The sequence below is a fragment of the Bos javanicus genome, chromosome 6 (genome assembly GCF_032452875.1).
Source record: "Bos javanicus breed banteng chromosome 6, ARS-OSU_banteng_1.0, whole genome shotgun sequence".
Lineage (NCBI taxonomy): Eukaryota > Metazoa > Chordata > Mammalia > Artiodactyla > Bovidae > Bos > Bos javanicus.
The window spans coordinates 5995755-6023410 of record NC_083873.1 but is presented as its reverse complement, the minus strand read 5'-3'; the positions used below and the strand labels follow the sequence as shown (position 1 = coordinate 6023410).

The window sequence follows — 27656 nt, the reverse complement described above, 5'->3', positions numbered from 1 at the left end:
GAGCCACACTTACTTGACGTATGATTACGTTTGGTTTACTCTTTAGTCCTCTTCTCATTATTGTCTCTCCCTGGATAATGTTGTCTATCTCTGTATTCAATTATTACTTAAAAGTGAATAACTCTAAACATGAGTCTTCAACCAGAGGTCTAATAATTTCCTTCAGTCAACATACCCAGAATTGAGCAGTGTGTCCACCTTGAAACTGTTGCACTTTTCTTTTCTCTGTCTACACTAGTGAAATGTCACCACCACTATCTAAACTATAAATTATCTACTTTACACTTTATTTATCTAAATTATTTGGTGCTTCCTCTGTTCTCTTACTTTCAGTACCTAAGTGGTCACACATATTGTATCTCAAGTCTCCTTTCTCTAGTGTGTCTCCGGTGGTATTATGTTAGTTCAACTCTAGTCATCTCCAGCAGGTTGTTGTTTGTAACAAATAACAACCTATAACAGTAGGTTGTTATTTGATCCTCCTGATTTCAGACTTGCCCCTGCAGTTGTTTTTCCATATTGCTATCAGAGTGACTTTTCCACATTTCAGTCTGACCATGTCATTCCCCAGATGAGGTCCTTCAGTAACTCCCCTGATGCTTAGAAGAGGTAGTTCAATCTCAGCAAAGCCCTTCCTAAATTAGTTCCAATCTATTTCTCCAGCCTCATTTTCTGTCAATTCTCTATTACCTTCTTGCATATTCTGCTTATCTTTTTTCTTCCATCCTCCATCTCCTTCCCTTCTTTCTTTTTCTTTCTTTTCTTCCCACGCTCTTATTTTCTTTTTCTTCCTTCAGTGTTAGATTGGCTGTTGGTCTCAGATGATGGTGAAGTTGTTTTATATTCCTAGACCATCTGAAACATTTTATCCCCACCTTGTTCATCCTTTGGACTCCTGTTCATTCTACTAAGGCCAGTTCATGTACCATTCAGTCCAGTTTCTCCACAATGAGCCCATTACTGCCTTGTTTGTATTAATTTTGTAATATATGCATATCTTATTATACATGAAAGCTATCTAGTTACAGCTTGTTTAGATTCTGTGGGTCTCAGAATACTGTCAGTTTCTTAAAGTTAGTAATCTGTTTTTATTACCATTTTGTCCCCTGTTACAGTGTTGACCATATAATCTGTTGTTCACTTGGTCAGTAGTGTCCCGCTCTGTGTGAGCCTATGGAGTGCAGCATGCCAGGCTTCCCTGTCCTTCCGTGTCCTGTGGAGTTTCCTCACATTCATGTCCATTGAGTAGGTGATGCTATCTAACCATCTCATCCTCTGCCACCCTCTTCTCTTTTTGCCTTCAGTCTTTCCCAGCATCAGGGTCTCTTCCAGTGAGTCAGTTCTTCACATCAGGTGGCCAAAGTATTGGAGCTTCAGCTTCAGCATCAGTCCTTCCAATGACTATTCAGGGTTGATTTCCTTTAGTATTGACTGGTTTGATTTCGTTGCTGTCCAAGGGGCTCTTAATAGTCTTCTCCAACACAACAGTTTGAAAGCATCAGTTCTTTGGTGCTCAGCCTTGTTTATGGTCCAACTCTCACATCCGTACGTGACTATTGGAAAAACCATAGATTGGACTATATGGACTTTGTTGGCAAAGTGATACCTCTATTTTTTAATACACTGTCTAGGTTTGTCATGGCTTTTCTTCCAAGGAGCAAGTGTCTTTAAATTTCATGGCTCCAGTCACCATCTGCAGTGATTTTGGAGCCCAAGAAAATGAAATCTGTCACTATTTCCATTTTTCCACCATCTATTTGCCATGAAATGATGGGACTGGATACCATGATCTTAGTTTTTTGAATGTTGAGTTTTAAGCCAGTTTTTTCACTCTTCTCTTTCATGCTCATCAAGAGACTTTTTAGTTCCCCTTAATTTTTTTTGCCATTAGAGCAGTATCATCTGCATCTCTGAGGTTGTTGCTGTTTCTCCCAGAAATCTTGATTCCAGCCTGTGATTCATCCAGCCTGACATTTCTTATGATGCACTCTACATAGAAATTAAATAAGCAGAGTGACAATACGGCTTTGTTATACTCCTTCCCAGTTTTGAGCCAGTCTGTTGTTCCATGTCTAGTTCTAACTATTGCTTCTTGACCTGCATGCACATTTCTCAGGAGACAGATAAGATAGTCTGGTGTTCCCATCTCTTTAAGAATTTTCCAGTTTTTTTGTGATCTACACAGTCAAAGGTTTTAGCATGAAGCAGAAGTAGATGTGTTTTTTGTTTTTGTTTTTTTTTCTGGAATTCCCTTGCTTTCTCTATGATCCAAAGAATGTTGGCCATTTGCTCTCCGGTTCCCTGCCTTTTCTAAACACAGCTTGTACGTCTGGAAGTTCTAGGTTCACATACTGCTGAAGCCTAGCTTGAAGTATTTTGAGAATAACCTTACTAGAGTGTGAAGTGAGCACAATTGTCCAGTGGTTTGAACATTCTCCCAGATTGTCCTCCTTTGGGATTGGAATGAAAACTGATCTTTTTGAGTCCTGTGGCCACTGCTAAGTTTTCCAAATTTGCTGACATACTGAGTGCAGCACTTTAACAGCAGCATCTTTTAGATTTGAAATAGCTCAATTGGAATTGTGTCACCTTCACTAGCTTGTTCATAGCAATTTGACTTTTGTTGTTAAGACTTTTCTTGTATAGTTCTTCTGTGTATTCTTGTGACCTCTTCTTAATCTCTTCTGCTTTTGTTAGGTCCTTACCATTTCTGTCTTTTATCATGCCCATCCTTGCATCAAATGTTCCCTTCATATATCCAATTTTCTTGAAGAGATTTCTAGTCTTTTCCATTCCATTTTTCCCCTCTATTTCTTTGCATTGTTCAGTTAAGAAGGCCTTCTTATTTCTCCTTGCTATTCTCTGGATCTCTACATTCAGTTGGGTATATCTTTCCCTTTCTCCCTTGCCTTTACCTTCTCTTCTTTCCCTAGCTGTTTGTAAAGCCTCCTCAGGCAACCACGTTGCCTTTTTGCATTTCTTTTCCTTTGGGATGGTTTTAGTTACCACCCCCCTGTACAATGGTATGAAACTCCATCCACAGTTCTTCAGGCACTTTGTCTACCGTATCTAATCCCTTGAATCAATTCATCACCTCCACTGTATAATCATAAAGAATTTGATTTGGGTCATATGTGAATGGCCTAATGGTTTTGCCTACTTGCTCCAATTTTCCTGAATTTTGCAATATGATGCTGATGATCTAAGCCACAATCAGCTCCAGGTCTTTTCTTTGCTGACTATATAGAGTTTCTCTATCTTCAGCTGCAAAGAATATAATCAATCTGATTTCAATATTGACAATTTGGTGATTTCCATATATAGAGTTGTCTCTTGTGTCATTGGGAGAAAGTTTGCTATGACCAGGGTGTTCTCTTGACAAAATTCTGTTAGTCTTTGCCGTGCTTCATTTTGTACTCCAAGGCCAAACTTGCCTGTTATTCCAGATATCTTTCGACTTCCTACTTTTTCATTCCAGTCTCCTATGATGAAAATGACATGTTTTTTTTGGTGTTAGTTCCAAAGGGTATTGTAGGTCTTCATGTGACATATGTGTGTTAGTCCCTCGGTCCTGTCTGACAGAACCGGTCAACTTCAGCATCTTCGGCATCAGTGGCTAAGGCATAGACTTGGATTACTGTGATGTTGAATGATTTGCTTTGGAAACAAACCAAGATCATTCTGTAGTTTTTGAGGCTGCACCAAGTACTACATTTCAGACACGTTTTTCTGACTGTGAGGACTACTCCATTTCTTCTAAGGGATTCTTGCCTACGGTAGTAGATGTAATGGTGATCTGAATGAATTTTGTCCATTTTAGTTCACTGATTCCTGAGATGTCGATGTTCACTCTGGCCATCTCCTGCTTGACCTGCTTGACCATGTCCAGTTTACCTTGATTCATGGCTCTTACAGTCCAGGTTCCTATACAATATTATTCTTACAGCATCAGAGTTTACTTTGACCACCAGACACATCCGTTACTGAGCCATTCTGGCCCAGCCATTTCTTTCTTTCTGGAGCTACTAGTAATTGCCTCTGCTCTTCCTCAGTAGCTTACTGGGCACATTCTGATATGGGGGGCTTATCTCTGGTGTCATCTTTTTGCCTTTTCATACTGTTCATGGTGTTCTTGTGGCAAGAATACTGGAATGGATTGCCATTTCATCCTCTACTGCCCATATTTTGTCAGAACTCTTCACTAAGACCTCTTCATCTTGGGTGGCCCTGCATGACATGGCTCATAGCTTCATTGAGTTACTCAAGCCCCTTCACCATGACAAGGCTGTGATCCATGAAGGGGCACCATGTAATAGAGGGTCAGTATTTGTTGAGCTCGTCTAGTTTGGTAATTTCCCGTGAAATATTAATGGTATTTCTAGAAATGATACCACACACTTTGATACCATATTACTGTGCACTGTGCATCCCTTTATTAAGCCTAAGTAGTTTGCACCATTAGTTAAATATGTAAGGGATTGCATTTACTAGTCCATGTCATTAGATACCATTTAGTATTAATAACCAAGTATGTGTGTTATTTTGTGCTAAAAATCCTTAACATTTTCCATATGGAAAAATCATTTCTCTTTTCTCATGGAAAGGACAGTAAAGGCAGTGCCATATGGGATAACATTAATAGCTGAATCCAAATAAATGTGATTACATCATTCTCAAGGAATTCAAGTTTCATATTCTTGAGTCATCTATTTCTACAGTTTGAAGTTTATAGCACATATAGAAGTAGATTATTTAATAATGACAAAAGAATTAATTCTGATTGTTTGCAGAAAGAGCTCAGCTAAATTTAGCTTTTAAAAACAAATAAGAGCTGCAGAAAAATTAACCTTGCAAATTTGTCTAATCTGTTTTTACAGTTGGGAGATACAAAATATTAATTGCTTTTTGATCTTCTCTTCCAGTAATTCATTTTTTTTTTATTATCTCCGTGAAACCTTTAAAACTTGAAAGAAATAAGTAGCTATTCTATTAATGAATAAGACATAGCACATGTGAAGTTCCCTCCCTTTAAATATTTGGTTTATGATGGGAAAGACTTATCAAATTAACCCTTATATAAATACTTCTTTCTAAGTGATAAGCAGTTGGCATGTGTTTTTCATTGAGGTGAAATTCATGTAACATAAAATTGACCTTGTTTAAATGTGACATTTAGTACATTCACAGTATTGTGCAACTGTGACTACTGTCTGGTTTGAAAATGTTTTTTCATGCCAAAAGAAGACTCTCTATACCCTGCATTTACCCTACCCTGCCCCGTATTCTGGTGACTGCCAGTCTGCTTTCTGTTTCTGTGTATTTATCTGTTTTAGACATTCCATTTAAATTGTGTTTATTTGTTTTTATGGCTCCTCCGGGTCTTTGTTGTTGCACGCATGCTTTCTCTGGGTGCAGCGAGTGGGGCTGCTCTTCATTGCGGTGCACAGGCTTCTCACTGAGGTGGCCTCTCCTGTTGTGGGCCACAGGCTCTAGGCCACGCAGGCTCAGTAGCTGCAGGCTTAGTTTCTCTGTGGCAGGTGGGACCTTCTCAGACCAGGGATCAAGTGCATGTCCCTTCCATTGGCAGGTGAACTCTAATCCACTGTAGCACCAATCTATTAGTGTCTTCTTTTATTTCTTTCACCAGTGTTTTATAGTTTTCTATATATAGGTCTTTAGTTTCTTTAGGTAGATATATTCCTATGTATTTTATTCTTTTCATTGCAATGGTTCATGGAATTGTTTCCTTAATTTCTCTATCTTTTTTCTCATTGTTAGTGTATAGGAATGCAAGGGATTTCTGCATGTTAATTTTATATCCTGCAACTTTACTATATTCATTGATTAGCTCTAGTAGAGCTAATCTGGTAGAGTCTTTAGGGTTTTCTATGTAGAGGATCATGTCGTCTGCAAACAATGAGAGTTTTACTTCTTCTTTTCCAATTTGGATTCCTTTTATTTCTTTTTCTGCTCTGATTGCTGTGGCCAAAACTTCCAAAACTATGTTGAATAGTAGTGGTGAGAGTGGGCACACTTGCCTTGTTCCTGACTTTAGGGGAAAGACTTTCAGTTTTTCCCCATTGAGGATAATGCTTGCTGTGGGTTTGTCATATATAGCTTTTATTATGTTGAGGTATGTTCCTTCTATTACTGCTTTCTGGAGAGTTTTTATCATAAATCCATATTGAATTTTGTCAAAGGCTTTTTCTGCATCTATTGAGATAATCATATGGTTTTTATTTTTCAGTTTGTTAATGTGGTATATTACATTGATTGATTTGCAGATATTAAAGAATCCTTGCATCTCTGGGATAAAGCCCACTTGGTCATGATGTATGATCTTTTTAATGTGTTGTTGGATTCTGTTTACTAGAATTTTGTTAAGGATTTTTGCGTCTATGTTAATCAGTGATATTAGCCTGTAGTTTTCTTTTTTTGTGGCATCTTTGTCTGGTTTTGGTATTAGGGTGATGGTGGCCTCATAGAATGAGTTTGGAAGTTTAGCCTCTTCTGCAATTTTCTGGAAGAGTTTGCCTAGGATAGGTGTTAGCTCTTCTCTAAATTTTTGGTAGAATTCAGCTGTGAAGCCATCTGGTCCAGGCTTTTGTTTGCTGCAAGATTTCTGATTACTGTTTCGATTTCTGTGCTTGTGATGGGTCAGTTAAGATCTTCTATTTTTTCCTGTTTCAGTTTTGGAAAGTTATACTTCTCTAAGAATTTGTCCATTTCTTCCAAGTTGTCTGTTTTATTGGCATATAGTTGCTGATAGTAGTCTCTTATGATCCTTTGTATTTCTATGTTGTCTGTTGTGATTTCTCCATTTTTATTTCTAATTTTGTTGATTTGATTCTTCTCCCTTTGTTTCTTGATGAGTCCGGCTAATGGTTTGTCAATTTTATTTATCTTCTCAAAGAACCAGCTTTTGGCTTTGTTGATTTTTGCTATGGTCTCTTTTATGCCCTAATTTTTAAGATTTATTTCTTTCTATTAACCCTGGGGTTCTTCATTTCTTCCTTTTCTAGTTGCTTTAGGTGTAGAGTTAGGTTATTTATTTGACTTTTTTATTGTTTTTTGAGGTAAGCTGTATTGCTATGAACCTTCCTCTTAGCACTGCTTTTACAGTATCCCATAGGTTTTGGGTTGTGTTTTCATTTTCATTCCTTTCTATGCATATTTTGATTTCTTTTTTGATTTCTTCTATGATTTGTTGGTTATTCAGAAGCATGTTGTTTAGCCTCCATATGTTGGAATTTTTAATAGTTTTTCTCCTGTAATTGAGATCTAGTCTTACTGCATTGTGGTCAGAAAAGATGCATGGAATGATTTCAATTTTTTTGAATTTACCAGGGCTAGATTCATAGCTCAGGACATGATCTATGCTGGAGAAGGTTCCGTGTACACTTAAGAAAAAGGTGAAATTCATTGTTTTGTGGTGAAATGTCCTATAGATATCAATTAGGTATAGCTGGTCCATTGTGTCATTTAAAGTTTGTGTTTCCTTGTTAATTTTCTGTTTAGTTGATCTATCCATAGGTGTGAGTGGGGTATTAAAAGTCTCCCACTATTATTGTTATTGTTAATTTCCCCTTTCATACTTGTTAGCATTTGCCTTATGTATTGCGGTGCTCCTATGTTGGGTACATATAGGTTTATAATTGTTATATCTTCTTCTTGTATTGATCCTTTGATCATTATGTAGTGTCCTTCTTTGTCTCTTTTTACAGCCTTTGTTTTAAAGTCTATTTTGTCTGATATGAGTGTTGCTACTCCTGCTTTCTTTTGGTCTCTATTTGCGTGGAATATCTTTTTCCAGCCCTTCACTTTTAGTCCGTATGTGTCCCCTGTTTTGAGGTGGGTCTCTTGTAGACAGCATATATAGGGGTCTTGTTTTTGTATTCATTCAGTCAGTCTTTGTCTTTTGGTTGGGGCATTCAACTCATTTACATTTAAGGTAATTATTGATAAGTATTGTCCCGTTGCCATTTACTTTGTTGTTTTGGGTTCGAGTTTATATACCCTTTCTGTGTTTGCTGTCTAGAGAAGATCCTTTAGCATTTGTTGAAGAGCTGGTTTGGTGGTGCTGAATTCATTCAGCTTTTGCTCGTCTGTAAAGCTTTTGAGTTCTCCTTCATATTTGAGTGAGATCCTTCCTGGGTACAGTAATGTGGGTTGTAGGTTTTATTCTTTCATCACTTTAAATATGTCCTGCCATTCCCTCCTGGCCTGAAGAGTTTCTATTGAAAGATCAGCTGTTATCCTTATGGGAATGCCCTTGTGTTATTTATTGTTTTTCCCTTGGTGCTTTTAATATTTGTTCTTTGTGTTTGATCTTTGTTAATTTGATTAATATATGTCTTGGGGTGTTTCGCCTTGGGTTTATCCTGTTTGGGACTCTCTGGGTTTCTTGGACTTGGGTGATTATTTCCTTCCCCATTTTAGGGAAGTTTTCGACTATTATCTCCTTGAGTATTTTCTCATGGCCTGTCCTTTTGTCTTCTTCTTCTGGGACTCCTATGATTCTAATGTTGGGGCTTTTCACATTGTCCCAGAGATCCCTGAGGTTGTCCTCATTTCTTTTAATTCTTTTTTCTTTTTTCCTTTCTGCTTCTTTTATTTCTACCATTCTATCTTCTACCTCACTTATCGTATCTTCTGCCTCCATTATTCTACTGTTGGTTCCCTCCAGAGTGTTTTTGATCTCATTTATTACATTATTATTAATTGACTCTTATTTATTTCTTCTAGGTCCTTGTTAAAAATTTCTTGCATCTTCTTGATCCTTATCTCCAGGCTATTTATCTGTAACTCCATTTTGATTTCAAGATTTTGGATCATTTTTATTATCATTATTCTAAATTCTTTTTCAGGTAGACTCCCTACCTCCTTCTCTTTTGTTTGGTTTGGTGGGCATTTATCCTCTTCCTTTACCTGCTGATTATTTCTGTGCCTTTTCATCTTGTTTAGATTGCTGTGTTTGGGGTGGCCTTTCTGTATTCTGGCATTTTGTGGTTCTTCTTTATTGTGGAGGTTCCTCCCTGTGGGTGGGGTTGGATGGGTGGCTTGTTGAGGTTTCCTGGTTAGGGAAGCTTGCGTCAGTGTTCTGGTGGGTAGCTGGATTTCTTCTCTCTGGAGTGCAGTGAAATGTCCAGTAGTGAGTTTTGAGATGTCTGTGGGTTTGTGTGACTTTGGGCAGCCTGTATATTGAAGCTCAGGGCTATGTTCCTGCATTGCTGGAGAATTTGTGTGGTATGTCTTGCTCTGGAACTTATTGGTTCTTGGGTGGTGCTTGGTTTCAGTGTAGGTATGGTGGCTTTTGGATGATCCCTTATCCATTAATGTTCCCTGGAGTCAGGAGTTCTCTGGTGTTCTCAGGTTGGGTTTAAGCCTCCTGCCTCTGGTTTTCAGTCTTATTCTTACAGTAGCCTCAAGAGTTCTCCATCCATACAGCACCGATAATAAAACTTCTAGGTTAATAGTGCAAAGATTCTCCACAGTGAGGGACACCCAGAGAGGTTCACAGAGTTACATGGAGAAGAGAAGAGGGAGGAGGGAGATAGAAGTGACCAGGAGGAGAAGAGGGAGAATCAAAAGGGGAGAGACCAAGCTAGCCAGTAAACAATTCCCTATGTTCTCTCCACAGTCTGGACCCCTCAGAGAGGTTCACGGAGTTACACAGAGAAGACGAGGGAGATAGAGGTGAGCAGGAGGAGAAAAGCGGGAATCAAAACGAGAGAGACAGATCCAGCCAGTGAGTGCTCTGTTCCCTAAGTGTTCTCCACAGCCTGGAACAGGCACAGGGATTCACAGAGTTGGGTAGGGAAGAGAAGGGGGAGGGAGGAGATAGAGATGACCTGTTGGGGAAAAAGGAGAGTCAGAATGGGGAGAGAGCAACCAAGCCAGTAATCACACTCTTAAGTAAAAATGGGTACTGAAGATTGGATTCTTAAATGTACAGAATTGGTAACAAATACTATAAAGCAAAGATTAAAAATCTAGAGTAGAGGTTAGACTCAAAAATACAATATTAAAGAAAAAAATCACAAAATGTATAAAAAATATATATGAAGTTTGCTTTAAAAATAGGGTCTTTCTTTTGCAAGGTAATAAAAGGTTATAAAAATGAAAATTAAGAGAGTAATAGTGGACTTAAAAAAAGAAAAAAATTTAAAAAAAAATGATAACATTAAAAGTATATCTAGGAATTTCTCTGGAGCTGTTGTGGGCAGTGTGGGGTCAGTTCTGTTTCACATAGTTCCTTGTTCCAGCTTATACTTCTCAAGATCTGTAGTACCCTTCCAATGTAGGCAGTGTTAACTCCAGGGATTTTAATCTGTTGTACCTGTCACTTCCAAAGCGGTTCCCTCTGTTGATTTGGCTTCTTCTGTTTGCAGGTCTCTTCAGTGTCTAATTTCCACCCTGACACAAGGGGGCGATCTCATGTTTAGGCTCACTTGTTCAGTCGTGGTATGGGGAGGGAGGAACACTGCAAACAAATATCACTGGCGTGTGTGGGGAGTGCTTGCAGTGTCTCGGCCACACTGGGTTTGCCCCCGCTCACAGCGTGTGTGCTTTCCCCGTCTACACTGCTCAGGCTTCAGGTTGCTCAGTGGGGAGCAGTCCCTGGGTTGCGTGCACTTCCCAGGTCCAAGCTGCTTAGGTTCAGGTTCTCAGGTACTCCCCAAAGGCTCAGACTTGGTTGGGCCTGAGTTTTGTGCCGTTCTGGTCTGAGCAGTTCAGGCGACCAGGTATGTGGTGAGCACACTGTCCTCAGGTGCTGTGCGTCTTATCACCTCCCGGGTCCCAGCAGCTCGGTTTCTGGGCACGCCCATCTCTGGTGCGCTGTGTGTCTCTTCCAGGGAGCTGATCTCTGGCTGCAACCCTCCCGGCGGATGTCAACCATCCAGAATCTCAGGAAGTCTTTGGTTAGAAACTGGAAGGCTGTTTGCAGTTTGGTAGGGGATACCCTCTCTGGGGCCGAGATTGCCCCTTTCTGGCTCTGGCTGGCGCCTGCCTGGCCCCTACCTCCAGTGGGGGATGGACCAGTCCACAGCCTGCTAGCTTTCCTCTGGTATTGGCTCAGTGCTTTGTTCTGTGAGCTGGCCGGCAGTGCCTTAGGTTAGAGTTTTTCACAAGATAGTTCTCTCTCTCTGTTTTTTTTTCTCTCTCTCTGACTGTCCCACAGTCTGGGTTGCTGTCTCACATTAGCTCCCTCAGATTGCCCTCAGGGCATTCAGGCCTGGTCCTTACCCTGAGCAATGCTGCAGCTCCTCTCCGTTCAGCCCCTGCTTGCTGGTGGTGGATGCGAGTGTCTGGGATACTTCTCTGCTGGGAGTTGCCGTTAGGCGTGTTATCTGTGGGTTTTATTTATTTTTCCTCCCGGTTATGTTGCCCTCCGAGATTTGAAAACTTCCCCTAGACTCGCCGGTGAGAGGGTTTCCTGGTATTTGGAAACTTCTCTGTTAAGATTCCCTTCCCAGGATGGATCTCCATCCCTAATTCTTTTGTCTCTCTTTTTATCTTTTATATTTTGTCCTACCTCCTTTTGAAGATAATGGGCTGCTTTTCTGGGCGCCTAATGTCTTCTGCCAGCGTTCAGAAGTTGTTTTGTGGAATTTGCTCAGCGTTCAAATGTTCTTTCCATGAATTTGTGGGGGAGAAAGTGGTCTCCCTGTCCTATTCCTCTGCCATCTTAGGATCACCCCCCGTTATACATCATTTTAATGTGCATTTCTCGCTTTATATTTTGTTGCTAATGACTTGTTACTTACTGTTTATTTTAGACTAAGGAAATTATGTTAGAGAAAATGAAAATTCAAGCAATTTTTTATTCGAGTTAAAAATGGGGTGTAAAGCAGCAGTGACAACTCACAACATCAACAATGCGTTTGGCTCAGGAACTGCTGAGGAACATACAGTGCAGTGGTGGTTCAAGAAGCTTTGCAAAGGAGACGAGACCTTGAAGATGAAGAGCATAGTGGTTGGCCATTGGAAGTTGACAATTGATCATTGAAGCTGATCCTTTTAAAACTACATGAAAAGTTGCTAAAGAACTCAGTGTTGACCATTCTATCATCATTCTGCATTTGAAGCAAATTGGAAAGGTGAAAAAACTCGATAAATGGGGGCATCATGCTGCTGCTGCTGCTAAATTGCTTCAGTCGTGTCCGACTCTGTGCGACCCCATAGACAGCAGCCCACCAGGCTCCCCATGAGTTGCCTGTAAATCAAAAAATTGTCATTTTGAAGTGTCATCATCTTTTATTCTGTGTGGTGACAGTGAACCATTTCTCAGTTGGATTGTGATGTGTGATGAAAAGTGGATTTTATATGACAACCAGGGCTGACCAGGTCAGTGGTTGGACCAAGAAGAAGCTCCAAAGCACTGCTGCTGCTAAGTCACTTCAGTCATGTCCAACTCTGTGCGACCCCATAGATGGCAGCCCACCAGGCTCCGCCATCCCTGGGATTCTCCAGGCAAGAATACTGGAGCGGGTTGCCATTTCCTTCTCCAATGCATGAAAGTGAAAAGTGAAAGTGAAGTCGCTCAGTCGTGTCTGACTCTTCACGACCCCATGGACTGCAGCCTACCAGGCTCCTCCGTCCATGGGATTTTCCAGGCACTACCCAAAGCCAAACTTGCACCAAAAAGGATCATGGTCACTGTTTGGTGATCTGCTGCCCTTCTGATCCACTACGTCTTTCTGAATCCAGGCAAAACCATTACATCTGAGAAGTATACTCAGAAAATTGATGAGATGCACTGAAAACTGCAGTGCCTGTAGCCAATGTTGGTCAAGAGAAATGGCCAAATTCTTCTTCAAGACAGTGCTTGGCTGTATGTTGTACAACCAAAGCTTCAAAAGTTGAATGAGTTGGGCTATGAAATTTTGCCTCATTTGCTATAGTCATATGACCTCTCGCCAACTGATTAACCACTTCTTCAAGCATCTCAACAAATTTTGCAGGGAAAATGCTTCCATAACCAGCAGGAGACAGAACATGCTTTCCAAGAGTTCATTGAATCCCAAAGCATGGATTTTTATACTACAGGAATAAACAAACATTTCTTATGGCAAAAATATGTTGATTTTAATGGTTCCTGTGGTGATTAATGTCAGGATCCCTGGTGGCTCAGGCGGTGTAAAGCATCTGCCTGCAATGAGGGAGACCTGGGTTCGATTCCTGGGTTGGGAAGATCACCTGGAGAAGGAAATGGCAATCCACTCCAGCACTCTTGCATGGAAAATCCCATGGACAGAGGAGCCTGATAGGCTACAGTCCATGGGGTCGCAAAGAGTCCGACACGACTGAGCGACTTCACAAGCAAGCAATAGTGATTAATAAAGATGTGTTTGAGCCTAGTTATAATGATTTAAAATTCACAGTTCAAATTTGCAATTACATTTGCACCAACCAAGTTCCACCAGGAAGCAACTATTTCCTCTTGTTTTTTTAGCCAAGTATAGCATTGAATTGTGTGCTGTTACTCAAAACTTTAGTCTTGTTCAGCATTCATTGTGCTGTGACTATAGTGGAAGCACCGTGGTAAGATGCTGGGGATAAACAGACAAGATTTTCTTTTTATAAGACAAAATCCATGTCCTGCTGGCAATCCACAGACTAATGGAAGACCTAAAGATATGGATATATAGATATAGATATTGTACAGGTAAGTAAGAAATATAGGCTTCCCTGGTGGCTCAGTGGTAAAAAATCGGCTTGCCAACTCAAGAGAGGTAGATTTGATCCCTGAATGGGAAAGGTCCCCTGGAGAAGGAAATGGCAACCCACTCCAGTATTCTTGCCTGGGAAATCTCATGGACAGAGGAGCCTGGCAGGCTACAGTCCATGCAGTCACAAAAGAGTTGAACACAAATTAGTGACTAAACAACAATAACATTTAAGAATTATAGATCAAGACCTTTAGCCCTCAGACTGATGAGGTCAGGGAAGGCTTCTTGACATTAATGAATATGAATTATCTAAGATAAGAAGTGTGAGCCAAATATTTCAGGCAAAGGATGAAGCAAAGTAAAAATTGCTTGCAGTTTCATCATTTTGGAGCCTGATAGGAAGAGTCTTAGAGATAATCTTCCCAACCTAGGGACTGAACCCAGGTCTCCCACATTTCCGGTGGATTCTTTACCAGCTGAGCCACCAGGGGAGCCCTTGCAAGAGACAGAGGTGAGGAAATGGGAGTCCTCACATGTGGTGTTAGAGGGCTTATACTTGATCAGATGCTGGACAAGATGCCACTGAATAATATTTAAAGCAGACAGATATGGTCAGAAAGTGTGGATTTGAGGGCAGGTTTACAGTTGGGGAGACCAATTAACAAGTCATTACGATAGTCCAGTTGATAGATTGTGAAGCCTGAACAAGAGTGGAGGAGGAATGGACTAGGGAACAAGGGAGGAGGAAGGGACTGAGTTAACAGATTTCTAGAAATAAGATGAGAAGGATTTAATGATAAGAGGAAATAGTGCTAAAAGAAGAAGGAAAACAATGGATGCATGCTAGATCTTTTTCTTTTGGTAAAGGGGGAAATGCCTGTGCCACCAGCTTACAGAGCCAAGAAAAGGTAAGCAAATTTGGGAGGACAAAATGGTGAATGCATTTTTCCCACTAGGAGCATCCAGATCTACTCCTAATGGACTTATGGTTCAGAGATTTGAGGAAAAGTTAAAGTTGGATAAACAGACTGAGAAATGATCCAAAGGGGCTGATGAAACCATCACTCAGAGAAACTATGTAGGCTAACAAAGAGTGATGAGCTGAGAATGGACATATAGGGCAGTAGTTAGCTTATGAAAAAGAAAATATAACTATATAGGAATTATATAGTAACTATATAGTAACTAGAATTTTCAAAATAGAAACAGGTGTGAGTGTCATGAGGGTCAAGAAGGAGTGTCATGGGAGTTAAGACAGTTGCTGAGGATGCTTAGGTGCTAACCAGGTAGGCTGAGGCCACTGATAATGATATGATAAAATAATAAATAAGGATGGTGAATATTTATGAGGATTTGCCATATGCCAGGTATAGTTCTATTTTTTGTGATTTATCTCCAAGACTCTTCATTTCGACTTGAGTTCATTTTAGACCTAGTTCTCCAATCTTTCTATGGTCCAAAGTTCCCTATGGTTCAAAGTTAAATTATCACAGTGTTCTTCTGCTTCTTACACTATTTTATTTCTCTTTTAGAGTTCAGGTTTAGAAGATATCTCTGGTTCATTGAATAATAAACACACATTGGTTTAGGTTCAAGAAAAGAATGATGTACTGCAATTATCTTCAAACTTGACAAGTTCTCCTTTAACTGTCAGAATATTTACATTCTTTTCTCTGAAAACTTAAAAGTTTTATTCCATTTATCCCACATCATGTCATCCTAATGTAGTAGATGCTTTTGCTTGAAAACCTTTTATTGATGAGCCCATTATACTTTATTTGAAATTTTTTAAATTGAAGAATAGTGGATTTACAATGCTGTAATTGTGCCAGCATCTGCTGTACAGCAAAGTGACTCAGTTATACACATATATGAATTCTTTTTTAATATTCTTTTCCATTATGGCTTACCACAGGATATTCAGTATAGTTCCCTGTGCTATGCATTAGGATCTTGTTGTTTATCCATTCCAAATATAATAGTTTGAATTTACCAGCCTCAAACTCCCAGCCCGTCTGTCTTGCTTACCACCACCCTGCCCACCCTTGGCAATGACAAGTGTGTTGTTTATGTCTATGAACTGTTTCTGTTTTGTAGGTAGGTTCATTTATGCCATATTTTAGATTCCACATAAAAGTGATATCATATAATATTTTTGTCTTTCTCTTTCTGATTTACTTCACTTAGTATGATAATCTGTAGTTGCATCCATTTGCTGCAAATGGCATTATTTCTTTTTTTTATCATTCAGTAATATTCTGTTGTATATATGTATCGCATCTTCTTTGTCCATTCATCTGTCAATGGACATTTAGATTATTTCCACATTCTGGCTATTGTCAGCAATGCTGCTATTACATAGGGGTGCATGTATGTTTTTGAATTATAATTTAGTCTGGATATAAATATAAATTATAATTTATTCCCAGGAATGAGATTGCTGGATCATACTGTGATTCTGTTTTTAGCTTTCTGTTGTTGCTCACCTGCGAAGTCATCTCTGACTCTTTGCAACCCCATGAACTGCAGCATGCCAGGCTTCCCTGTCCTTCACTATCTCCCGGAGTTTGCTCAAATTCATGTCCATTGAGTCAGTGATGCCATCCAACCATCTCATCCTCTACTGCCCTCTTCTCCTTTTGCCTTCAATCTTTTCCAGCATCAGGGTCTTTTCCAATGAGTCGGCTCTTTGCATCAGGCGGCCAAAGTATTGGAGCTTCAGCTTCAGCATCACTCTTTCCAATGAATATTCAGGGTTGATTTCCTTTAGGATTGACTGATTTGATCTCCTTGTAGTCCACAGGACTTTCAAGAGTTTTCTCCAGCACCACAATTGGAAAGTATAAATTCTTTGGTGCTCAGCTTTCTTTATGGTCCAATTCTCACATCAGTACAGGACTACTGGAAAAACCATAGTTTTGACTGTATGGACCTTTGTCGGCAAAGTGGTATCTCTGCATTTGGATCTGCTATCTAAGTATGTCATAGCTTTCCTTCCAGGGAGCAAGCATCTTTTAGTTTTGTGGCTCCAGTCACTGACCACAGTGATTTTGAAGCCCAAGAAATAAAATCTGCCATTGTTTCCATTTTTCCCTCATCTGTTTGCCATGAAGTGATGGAATTGGATAGCATGATCTTATCTGAATGGTGAGTTTTCTGAGGAACCGCTATACTGTTTTCCATTGTGGCTGTACCAACTTACATTATCACCAACAGTGTAGGAGGGTTCCTTTTTCTCCACATTCTCTACAACATTGTTATTTGTGGACTTTTTAATGACGGCCATTCTTATAAGTCAGTAAAGAATCTGCCTGCAATGCAGGAGACCCAGGTTCAATTCCTGGGTTGAGAAGATCCCCTGGAGAAGGAAATGGCAACCCACTCCAGTATTCTTGCATGGAGAATCCCATGGGCAGAGGAGCCTGGTTGGCTACAGTCCATGGGATCACAAGAGTCAGACATGACTTAGCCACTAAAAAAGAGAGAGACTCTAACCGGTGTGAGGTGAAACCTTATTATAGTTTTGATTTGCATTTCCCTGATAATTGGTTATGTGGAGCATCTTTTCATGTGCCTACTGGCCATCTGTGTGTCTTCTTTGAAGAAATGTCTGTTAAGGTCTTCTGCCCATTTTTCTATAGGTTTATTTGTTTTGTTATTGAGTTATATGGGTTACTTTTATATTTTGGAGGTTAAGCCCTTGTCTGTTGCATCATTTGCAAATATTCTCTCCCATTCTGTGGATTGTCTTTTCATTTTGTTTATGGTTTCCTTTATGCTAGCAAAGTAATAATCAGAATTCCCCAACAGTATGTGAACCAAGAATTTCTAGATGCTCAAGCTGGATTTAGAAAAGGCAGAGGAACCAGAGATCAAATTGCCAAATCCACTGGATCATCGAAAAAGCCAGAGAGTTCCAGAAAAACATCTACTTCTGCTTTATTGACTACACCAAAGCGTTTGACTGTGTGGATCATGACAAACTGTGGAAAATTCTTCAAGAGATGGGAATACCAGACCACCTGACCTGCCTCCTGAGAAATCAGTATGCAGATCAAGAAGCAGCAGTTAGAACTGGACATGGAACAATGGACTGGTTCCAAATTGGGAAAGGAGTATGTCAAGGCTGTATATTGTCACCCTGTTTATTTAACTTATATGCAGAATACATCATGTAAAATGTTGGACTGAATGAAGCACAAGCTGGAATCAAGATTGCTGGGAGAAATATCAGTAACCTCAGACATGCGGATGACACCACCCTTATGGCAGAAAGTGAAGAAGAACTAAAGAGCCTCTTGATGAAAACTAAGGAGAGTGGAAAAGTTGGCTTAAAACTCAACATTCAAAAAACGAAGATCATGGCATCTGGTCCCATCACTTCATGGCTAATAGATGGGGAAACAGTGGAAACAGTGACAAACTTTATTTTTGGGGGGCTCCAAAATCACTGTATATGGTGACTGCAGCCATGAAATTAAAAGACTCTTGCTCCTTGGGGAAAAAAGCTATGGCAAACCTAGATAGCATATTAAAAAGCAGAGACATTACTTTGCCAACAAATGTCCATCTGCTCAAAAGCTATGGTTTTTCCCGTGGTCATGTATCGATGTGAGAGTTGGACTATAAAGAAAGCTGAGCACCAAAGAACTTATACTTTTGAACTGTGGTGTTGGATAAGACTCTTGAGAATCCCTTGGACTCCAAGGAGATCCAACCTGACAGTCCTAAAGAAAATCAGTCCTGAATATTCATTGGAAGGACTGATGCTGAAGCTAAAACTCCAATACGTTAGCCACCTGATATGAAGAACTGACTCATTGGAAAAGACTCTGATGCTGGGAAAGATTGAAGGCAGGAGGAAAAGGGGACGACAGAGGCTGAGATCGTTGGATGGCATCACTGCCTTGGTGGACATGAGTTTTAGGAAGATCCGATAGTTGGTGATGGACAGGGAAGCCTGGCGTGCTGCAGTCCATGGGGTTACAGGGAGTTGAACATGACTGAGTGACCGAATTGTTCTTTTACTGTGTAAAAGCTTGTAAGTTTGTGTTTTTGTGCTCAGTTGTGTCCAACTCTTTGCGACCACATGGATTGTCGCCTGCCAGGCTCATCTGTCCATGGCATTTCTCCAGACAAGAATATTGGAATGGGTTGCCATTTCCTCCTCCAGGGGACCTTCCTGACCCAGGGATGGAACTCACATCTCCTGCATCTCCTGTATTGGCAGGCAGATTCTTTATCATGAACTGGGAAGCTCGTTTGTTTAGGTCCCATTTGCTTACTTATTTTTATTTCTATTGCCTTGGGAGACTGAACTAATAAAACATTACAATTCATGTCAGAATATTTTGCCTATGCTCTCTTCTAGAAGTTTCATGGTGTCATGTCTTATGTTGAAGTCTTTAATTTATTTTGAATTTACTTTTGTGCATGGTGTGAATACACACCACATTCTAAATTCATTCATTTACGTGTGTCTGTTCAACTTTCCCAGCACTACTTGCTGAAAGAGACTGTCTTTTTCTCATTTTATGTTCTTCTCTCCTTTGTTGAAGATTAATTGACTGTAAGTGTGTGGGTTTATTTCTGGGCTGTCTATTCTGTTTCATTGATCTTTGTGCCTGTTTTTGTACCAGAACCATTTTGTTTTGATTACTGTAGTTTTGTAGTATTGTCTGAAGTCTGTGAGAGGTATGCCTTCTGCTCTTTTTTTCCCCTTTGGATTGCTGTACCAAAATTCGGTCTTTGATGGTTTCATATAAATTTTTTGATTATTTATTCTTGTTCTGTGAAAAATACTGTGGGTAACTTGTTAGGGATCACAGATTAAATTACAGATTAAATCTGTAAATTGCTTTGGGTAGTATTGCCATTTTGACAATGTGAATTCTTCCAATTAAGAGCATGAGATCTCTTTCTGCTGGGAGCCAGCGAGAAACATTCCACTCGTGACAAAGGTCATGAGGAAGGGGGCTCGGCATACGCAAAGGCAGGATCGAGCCTCGGGAGTCTCCCCGGATATTCTCGAGCATCTTCCCCCCCAAAACCAGAGTCTGCCTACTTTATTGCTTTGTGCTCTCACCTCTGACTTTACTGGGGGCTGTCCCCCATCACCATCTCGCTCTCTCTGTCAAAGAGTTAACTTACAGCTCCAATCAATAAAGTTCCTGGGCAATTAGGAGTGTTTAAATCCAAACCCCTCAGATGGGTCTCTAACTCGCCTGACAAGTTTACCCGGACTCCTACAGCTATGCATACGATTGTTTACAGTCTCCCAGCCTCGAGAGGCACGGGAAGCTTAAGATATTCAAATAGCTTAGAACCTCTCAGAGAGTTAGAAACTGTCAGAATAAACTAGTAAAGGATTTCATTGATGAGCCAATGCTTGTTGCCAAGTTTTCACATCCCCTGAATTGTATCCTTGAATGTGTATTAATTAATATAGTTGGTATGTAGAAAAAATAAGTAGTGGCCTTGGTGTTAGTAACTTTAGACCCTTAAGGTAATAAATTCTTTTCTTTGTTGTAAACCCATTACACATCCACCCTATAGAAATGCAATTTTATCTTCGGAAGATGGCGCCAAACCTTAAAATAATTACTTAGAGAAAATAAGTCTTTGTTGATAAGTCCTTGTCAAGAGTCATAAAATGTTAGTAGGCCTTCTGGCCAGAAGATGATGTAAATCACCTAAACCATTTGTATACGATAAATTTGCAGGAAAGAAATCCTGGTTTTTGATAAGAATCAAAGACTGCTGACTTTGCATCCCCTATTATCCTCTATGTGTAACTTAGGGTATATAAGCCCCTGTTAAAAATAAAGCTACGGGCCTTGCTCACCAACGCTTGGTCTCCCCATGTCATTCTTCCCTTTAACTTCCAGCTGAGTCTCAATCTGGAGCACGGAACCCACCATGCTTACTAATTATGCCTGGGCTTCTAAGACCCACTCGAGAAGGTGTCTAGGGTGAGGCACCTTCCGCTATTCGAGAGGGCGCCTGTGGCCTTCGTAAGTGGTGCAAACTTCTTGTCTTCAAGTTTTATTGGTCTCCCGCGTAAACCAAGCTACTCAGCTTCTTTTCTCCACTGAATTTTCCTACTGAGCTATCCTCATTCTATTACTCTTTATATCTTTGATAAATATGTAAATAGTCGCCGACTCCGTCTCCCCTTCGAATACCCTGGATCAGCCTGGGCTGGACCTCGGCATCTTTCCACTTACTGAAATCTCTTTTTATTTTCTTTATTAATGTTTTATAGTTCTCAGCATAAAAGCCTTTCACCTTCTTGGTCAGGTTTATTCCTATGGTATTTGTGTGTGTGTGTGTGCACGCGTGTGTGCAATTTTGTTTGTTTAACATTCCCTTTCTAATATTTCATTGTTAGTGTAATAGAATGCAACTGATTTCTGAATGCTAATTTTATATTCTGCTACTTTGCTGACTTTATTTATTAGATGTAGAAGTTTTTGTGTGGAATACTTAGACTTTTCTATCATTAGTATCATGTTGTCTGCATTTAGTGAGTGGCAATTTTACCTTTCCCTTCCGATTTGGTTATGTTTATATTTTCTCCTTGTCTGGTTGCTGTGACTAGGACTTTGAATACTGTGTTGAAGAGACGTGGTAGCAGTGGGCATCTTAGTATTTTTCCGTATTTTAGTGGGAAAGCTTTTAACTTTTCATTGTTGAGTATTATATTGGTGATCAGCCTATTGTATTTTAAAAATGTTGTGTCTGTTAAGTTGAATATGAACTTTAAAAATCCCTTAGGTCATAAGGCTTGAAACAATAATATATATGTTCTGTGTTATGTTGCATTATAACTATTATTATTATTACACAGTTGGTTAGTGCAACATAATTTTATATATATATATATATATATATATATATATATATATATGTTTGGTAAGTCGTATGTAGAACTTCAAATTTAACCTGCAGTAAGTGGGAACCACTGGAGGCATGGGCAGGTAATGAAATTTGTTATATTTGTGTATTGTCACTTACTTGCTGAACAGAGAGCATGACAGATCCTGAGACCAGCTACTACTCAATATCTGCTTGTTTGAATTTCTTAGTTTTTCCCACTTATTGGGAGTTTTCCTTAGTCCTCCTTAGGAGAGTTTTTTTTTTTTTAAGAAAGCATTTAGCCATAATAATTTCACAATGCAATGCACTTTAAATGCATAGCAACAAAATAAAACAAAATAAGCATCTATAAAGCAGAAGTATCTATCATGTGGCTACAATAGAAATTTCCTTTTCCCTTTAGGTGTCAAAAATCTTCCATTCCATTTTGAAGCATTTATCTGGGGAAAGCTGAATATTCAGCATATTTTACTACACTTCCTGTCACTTTTAATATGGATTTAAATGCTCTTTCAATTATAGATACTGGATCCACAACATCCTAGGCACTGTAGTAACTTTTAATACTGATATCACAGGAGTACTTATACTTTACACTACCAACTAGATGACTTTTTATATTGCATGCTAAGTTGCTTCAGTTGTGTCCAATTCTTTTTGACCATGTGGACTGTAGCCTACGAGGCTCCTCTGTCCATGGGATTCTCCAGGCAAGAATACTGGAGTGGGTTGCCATTTCCTACTCCAGGGGATCTTCCTGAACTAGGGATGGAACCTGTGTCTCCTGCATTGGCAGGCAGGTTTCTTTACCATTAGCACCACCTGGAAATATTTAAAATAGCTTTCAGTGAAACTATTTAGAATAAACATTAAAACTGATGATGTTGTAGTCTAGATTAACTCACTTATGCATATTGTGAAGGACTTTTAAAGATGGCCACTGAATATGCTAGAGCAATTAAAGTAGGAAGTTTATGCTATTCTTTCCCTCATGAGTTCATTTAAATGAATCCTTACCATTAGTTTTTCTTTCTTTCTTTTTTTTTTTCTTTAATGCAGTTGATTTATTTGGATCAATGAAAAGAAGGAAAAATAAAAGAGAACCAGTTTTCCTAATTTTGCACCCCTGGTCATAGGGAGGATATTTTCATGAATTAAACTTAATTTACCGAAATAGGTAGGAATGGTGATAGATGCAGTATTTGTGTTCATAGCTGCATCCTAGCCAAAGATCCCTGTTGCAACAAAAGCAAAAGGGTGAGGTAGGTCTTCTGTGTCCTTGAGTAGGTAGGATGGATGCTGCTGGGGCTTTGACCTCAATTCTTTATCTGTGGTTCCTTCTTTGCTTCCATAATCAAGAGTGAAGGCCTACTACTCCTGGCTGGTCTCTGTTCTCCATGGGTGCTTCATTAAAAGAAGGAATTCCATTTCTCTCAAAACTTACTCTTCCCCTTAGTCAGGTTTCTAATACTGTGGCTCAATTGGGAAACAAAGTTTAAAAACCATTGGAACCAAGACACACTTGAAGTCAGGTCAGCTGTCTTCAGCACAGAGTTGTTACTTTTTTTCTTAAGGGTTTATGAGCATGCTCGATACTTTCGTATACTTAGTTCCCACAGTGAAATAATTACAAGATAAATTTTAAGGAGTTTTCTATACACTTATTGTTTTTCTCTTAGTTGCTTTTATCCTGATAGTTATCAGTTGAAACTGCTTGAAATAACATCAATCAGTATGTAGATAAAAATGGGGTAATCTCTACATCAAAAGGCAAATGTGTAACAGTATTTTCCTTTGAATTGATCCCAAGAAAGAGGGAACTTGCAAACTTTTCAAGGCATCTAAAGCTCAACATTCAGAAAACTAAGATCATGGTCCCATCACTTCATGGCAAATAGATAGGGAAACAGTGGAAACAGTGGCTGACTTTATTTTTTTTGGCTCCAGAATCACTGCAGATGGTGACTGCAGCTAAAAGACGCTTACTCCTTAGAAGGAAAGTTATGACCAACATGGACAGCATATTAAAAACCTGACACATTACTTTGCCAACAAAAGTCCATCTAGTCAAGACTATGGTTTTTCCAGTGGTCATGTATGGATGTGAGAGTTGGACTATAAAGAAAGCTGAGTGCTGAAGAATTGATGCTTTTGAACTGTGGTGTTAGAGAAGACTCTTGAGAGTCTCCTGGATTGCAAGGAGATCCAACCAGTCCATCCTAAAGGAAATCAGTCCTGGGTGTTCATTGGAAGGAGTGATGTTGAAGCTGAAACTCCAACACTTTGGCCACCTGATGCAAAGAGCTGACTCATCGGAAAAGACCCTGATGCTGGGAAAGATTGAGGGCAGGAGGAGAAGGGACGACAGAGGATGAGATGGTTGGATGGCATCACGGACTGAATGGACATGAGTTTGGTTGAACTCCAGGAGTTGGTGATGGGCAGTGAGGCCTGGCATGCTGCAGTTCATGGAGTTGCAAAGAGTTAGACATGACTGGGCAACTGAACTGAACTGAAAGAATGTAATGTATATGAATAAGTTCTAGCTGATGAGATAAAAATGGCTTCACAAAAGCCATCTTTACAAGAATCTGGGGCCCCAAAAAAGTACAGTAAATGGCCTTCTGCCATGCAGTATGTTCATCCACATGAAATCTGGAGTAAAAGCAAAATGTAAAAAATTGAAGAGAGATACTTTAAAGAGTGCTGACAAATAGCCTGAAGACATATCTAACCTGGTAATTGGATCCAGTCCTGTCAATGCTGATTTTGTTTGCTATGTTTGTGTCTCAGTTCACTTTTGGCATCAGCTGGTGAAATCACCTGTTGTTGGTCTTTGCTATTAACTCCCTCAGTTTCTGATTCTTGGATTCTACTTCCTTCTAATGGCAACAGATGCTTCAAATCAGGGGACAGAACAATTACTCATCTGCACCCTTCTGGAGGTATGGCCATGAGGTTTACTTTGTTGCTCCCATAAGTTGAATTCTGTGAGAAGGCAGGCAGTCTTGTTCTCTGTAGTTGAATGTTTGGTCTCTTCTGTGGTCTCATCTTGTATGTGACTGATTAGTAGATTGTCTCCATAGATCCAGAATCAGTTAGGGACTTCTTTCCTGCATCTTGCTTGTTATTAGAGATATTCAATTCAATTTTACAAATATTTACTGAGCTAGATTCAAGACACTATATAGGGTGCCTCAGAGATCCTGAGATGAGTAAAACAAAATCACTGACATCAAAGATGTTTTGCAATTTGGAAAGTGATTTTAATGCACAAAGATAGAAGGTGTAGAAGATGAAAAAAAGTTTAAATCACAGAAAGTGATTTTAATGCACAGTAAAGATAGACTGTTTAGAAGATGAAAAAAAGTTTAATGGAGTGAGAACACTATGTGTGAGATTTGTCTACATGAAGAAAGGAGGTAGGGACAGTAATATGCACTGAGTTCCAGTTTCTTTGCTGAATTATGTCATTTAAAGCTCAAACTGTAGCTGTGAAGTAGGAATTATGCACATTTTACAGATTACAGAGGATTTGAAAAATTAAATAATTTTTCTATAATTCTACACCTAATGAGTAGAGATTTGAATGCAGTGACTCCAAAGCTCACAGATGTTCTTTCTACCATTTTGTTCTGTCTGAAAGTGTCAGGAAGGAAAGAAAACCTTTAAAGAAAGAAGGCACAGGTCTTCTTTGGAGAGGCCACCGGGTTTGACTGAAACATGTGGAAATTGAGAGAAAGTAGTAGGAAATAAGACTGGAAATATATGTCAGGCCTGTATATTTAGAGGGATCTTAAATACCAGGGTAAGAGTGCTAATTTGGTGGAGCCACTGAAGGTTTTAGAGCCAGAAGATGAGTTGAGAGCTGAGGGTAAGAAGGAATGGTCTGGCAGCTGTGCCAGGGTAGACAGGAGAAGATGCTCTTCCTCTCCATCCCCTGTTACAGAGCTCCAGTTAAAAACAAGAAAGGTATGAACAACGCAGAGGAAGTGAGGATCGAAGAGAGAGAATGCAAAGGATGTTTTGGAGATAGAATCTACATGACTTGATGACTGCTAGAATTTAAGGAGTAAAGTAGAAAGAAGAGCTGAAAATGACTCAGTTATTATAAACTTGAGGGTATGAGGAAAACAAACAAACAAACCAGAATTCCTATTACCTGGAAACCAGAGAAGGATCTCCTCTAAGGGAAAGAGTTGTTAAATTGGTTTAGGATGAGTTGAATTTATGGTTCAGATAGGTGAGCTCAGGGATTATAGCTAATAAGCAGCTAAGAATGTGAATCTGAAGCTCCAGAAAGAGGCCCGGGATAGGGAAGTGTGTTTAGTCTCTATTGGAAATGATGATTGGAGAAGGAAATGGCAACCCACTCCAGTGTTCTTGCCTGGAGAATCCCAGGGACGGGGAACCTGGTGGGCTGCCGTCTATGGAGTCACACAGAGTTGGACACGACTGAAGTGACAGCAGCAGCAGCAGCAGCAGCAGCAGGAAATGATGATCTAGACTGGAAAGTAAGATACTTAGGAAAAAGAGAGGAACCTGATAATGACAACTAGGAAGAAAATGATTGTTAACACTTCAAACAGTAGAGACCCTTCATCAGAATTTTTTTCTTTTAATTTGGCAACACCATGTGACAGGTAGGATTATAGTTTCCCTGCCTAGGGATCAAACCCGTGTGCCCTGAATTGAAAGTGTGAAATCTTAACCACTGGATGGCCAGGAATCCCAGATTTATTACTCTTCATCTAGATTCTGCAAATGTAAAATTTTTCTTTCACACTTAATGTATGTCAGCCATTTGATAAAATTATAGATTTCAAAGTACACATTTCACTTGATACCTCTGCTTCATTATTTAGTTATATTCTGAGCCTAACCTTTTGCCATCTGCTTTAATAAAAATTTGTGATGCTAAGCATAAAATGAATCCTTTTGAGAGTAAAGCATGGTTAATATATATTTAATACTGAAGTTCATCAGAGATAATTAGACATATGATTTGATTCCTATCTACTGACTTCAAAGAACTTTAAACTTGTTTCAGCTTCTTCTTAAAGGCTTGAAAAAATATGTATATATATTTTTTACCTACTGACAGTTGAAAACATAGTATGGGAAAGAAAGATTTAAAAAGGGAACACTAGGGAGTCATGGTAAAAATATCATAAGAATAGTAAAAATATAGATAGCTTTTCTGTTTCTGCATTTCACCCCTTCTTTTAAACACGTATTCTTCTAAATATTAGGACTCAATGACATGTGTTTTAAGAAGCACATGTAAACATCAATTAAACATAATTTAGAAGTTCTGATTTATATTAAAAGAGGAGTATTTGTTTTATAAATGTGTTTAGCATTGCTAAGTCGGTGTGTTTAAGCATTTGTTCACAAATGTTAAATTACTCTATAGAGAGAGACAGGGTGGAAGCTATTCTGGTCTGCTGGTATAGAGCCTCATGTTTCTGAAACTGTGCTAACTGTGCCACATTAGCCTGTGCATTGTGCATTTATTGACATGGGAACACCCAGCAATGAGCAACTTACAGAGATGGTTAGAACTTGGGCTGAAGTAACATTTTAACAAAAGAAGGATACACTTTTAGAGAAGTGGCAAGATAAAGGAAGAGGACATTGAACTTCGTGGGGCAGTTGATTGTGGGAAGGGAAATATATGGGGGAGCTAATGGTAGATTAAGGCTAGTTTTAGCAAGATTTGTTAGGCATGTTCCTCTGGTGCCATCTCTAGGCTGACAAGGGTCAAGAATTGTCTCCAGTGATTAATCACTCTCCTTTCTAGTAGAGAAAATTTACATCCTGATTTTAGACAAAGGGAGTTGGGGCAGAGAACTTCTCTATTGCTTTTAGCTCAAATAATTCTATGCCAAAGTGGCTTATTTTGGGCATGGCATATGTTCTGCTGCCCTTCACAAGCTTTCAGCTAGAACTTAAAAGTTATTGCTCTGTGGAGTGCTAAGTTGCTTCAGTTGTGTCTGACTCTTTGAGACCACATGGACTATAGCCTGCCAGGCTTCCCTGTCCATGAGATTCCCCAGGCAAGAATACTGGCATGGGTTACTGCTCAGTTCAGTTCAGTCGCTC

The 27656-nt window shown here is 39.5% G+C and overlaps 1 long non-coding RNA gene across 1 annotated transcript in view; it reads left to right on the top strand.

The window, feature by feature from the left end:
- Positions 1 to 27656, top strand: part of LOC133249212 (uncharacterized) — a 146780-nt gene that overhangs the window by 49215 nt on the left and 69909 nt on the right. The window contains exon 2 of the long non-coding RNA XR_009736872.1: positions 9641 to 9696. This is a non-coding gene — a long non-coding RNA (uncharacterized LOC133249212). The remainder of the gene's footprint in view (positions 1 to 9640; positions 9697 to 27656) is intronic.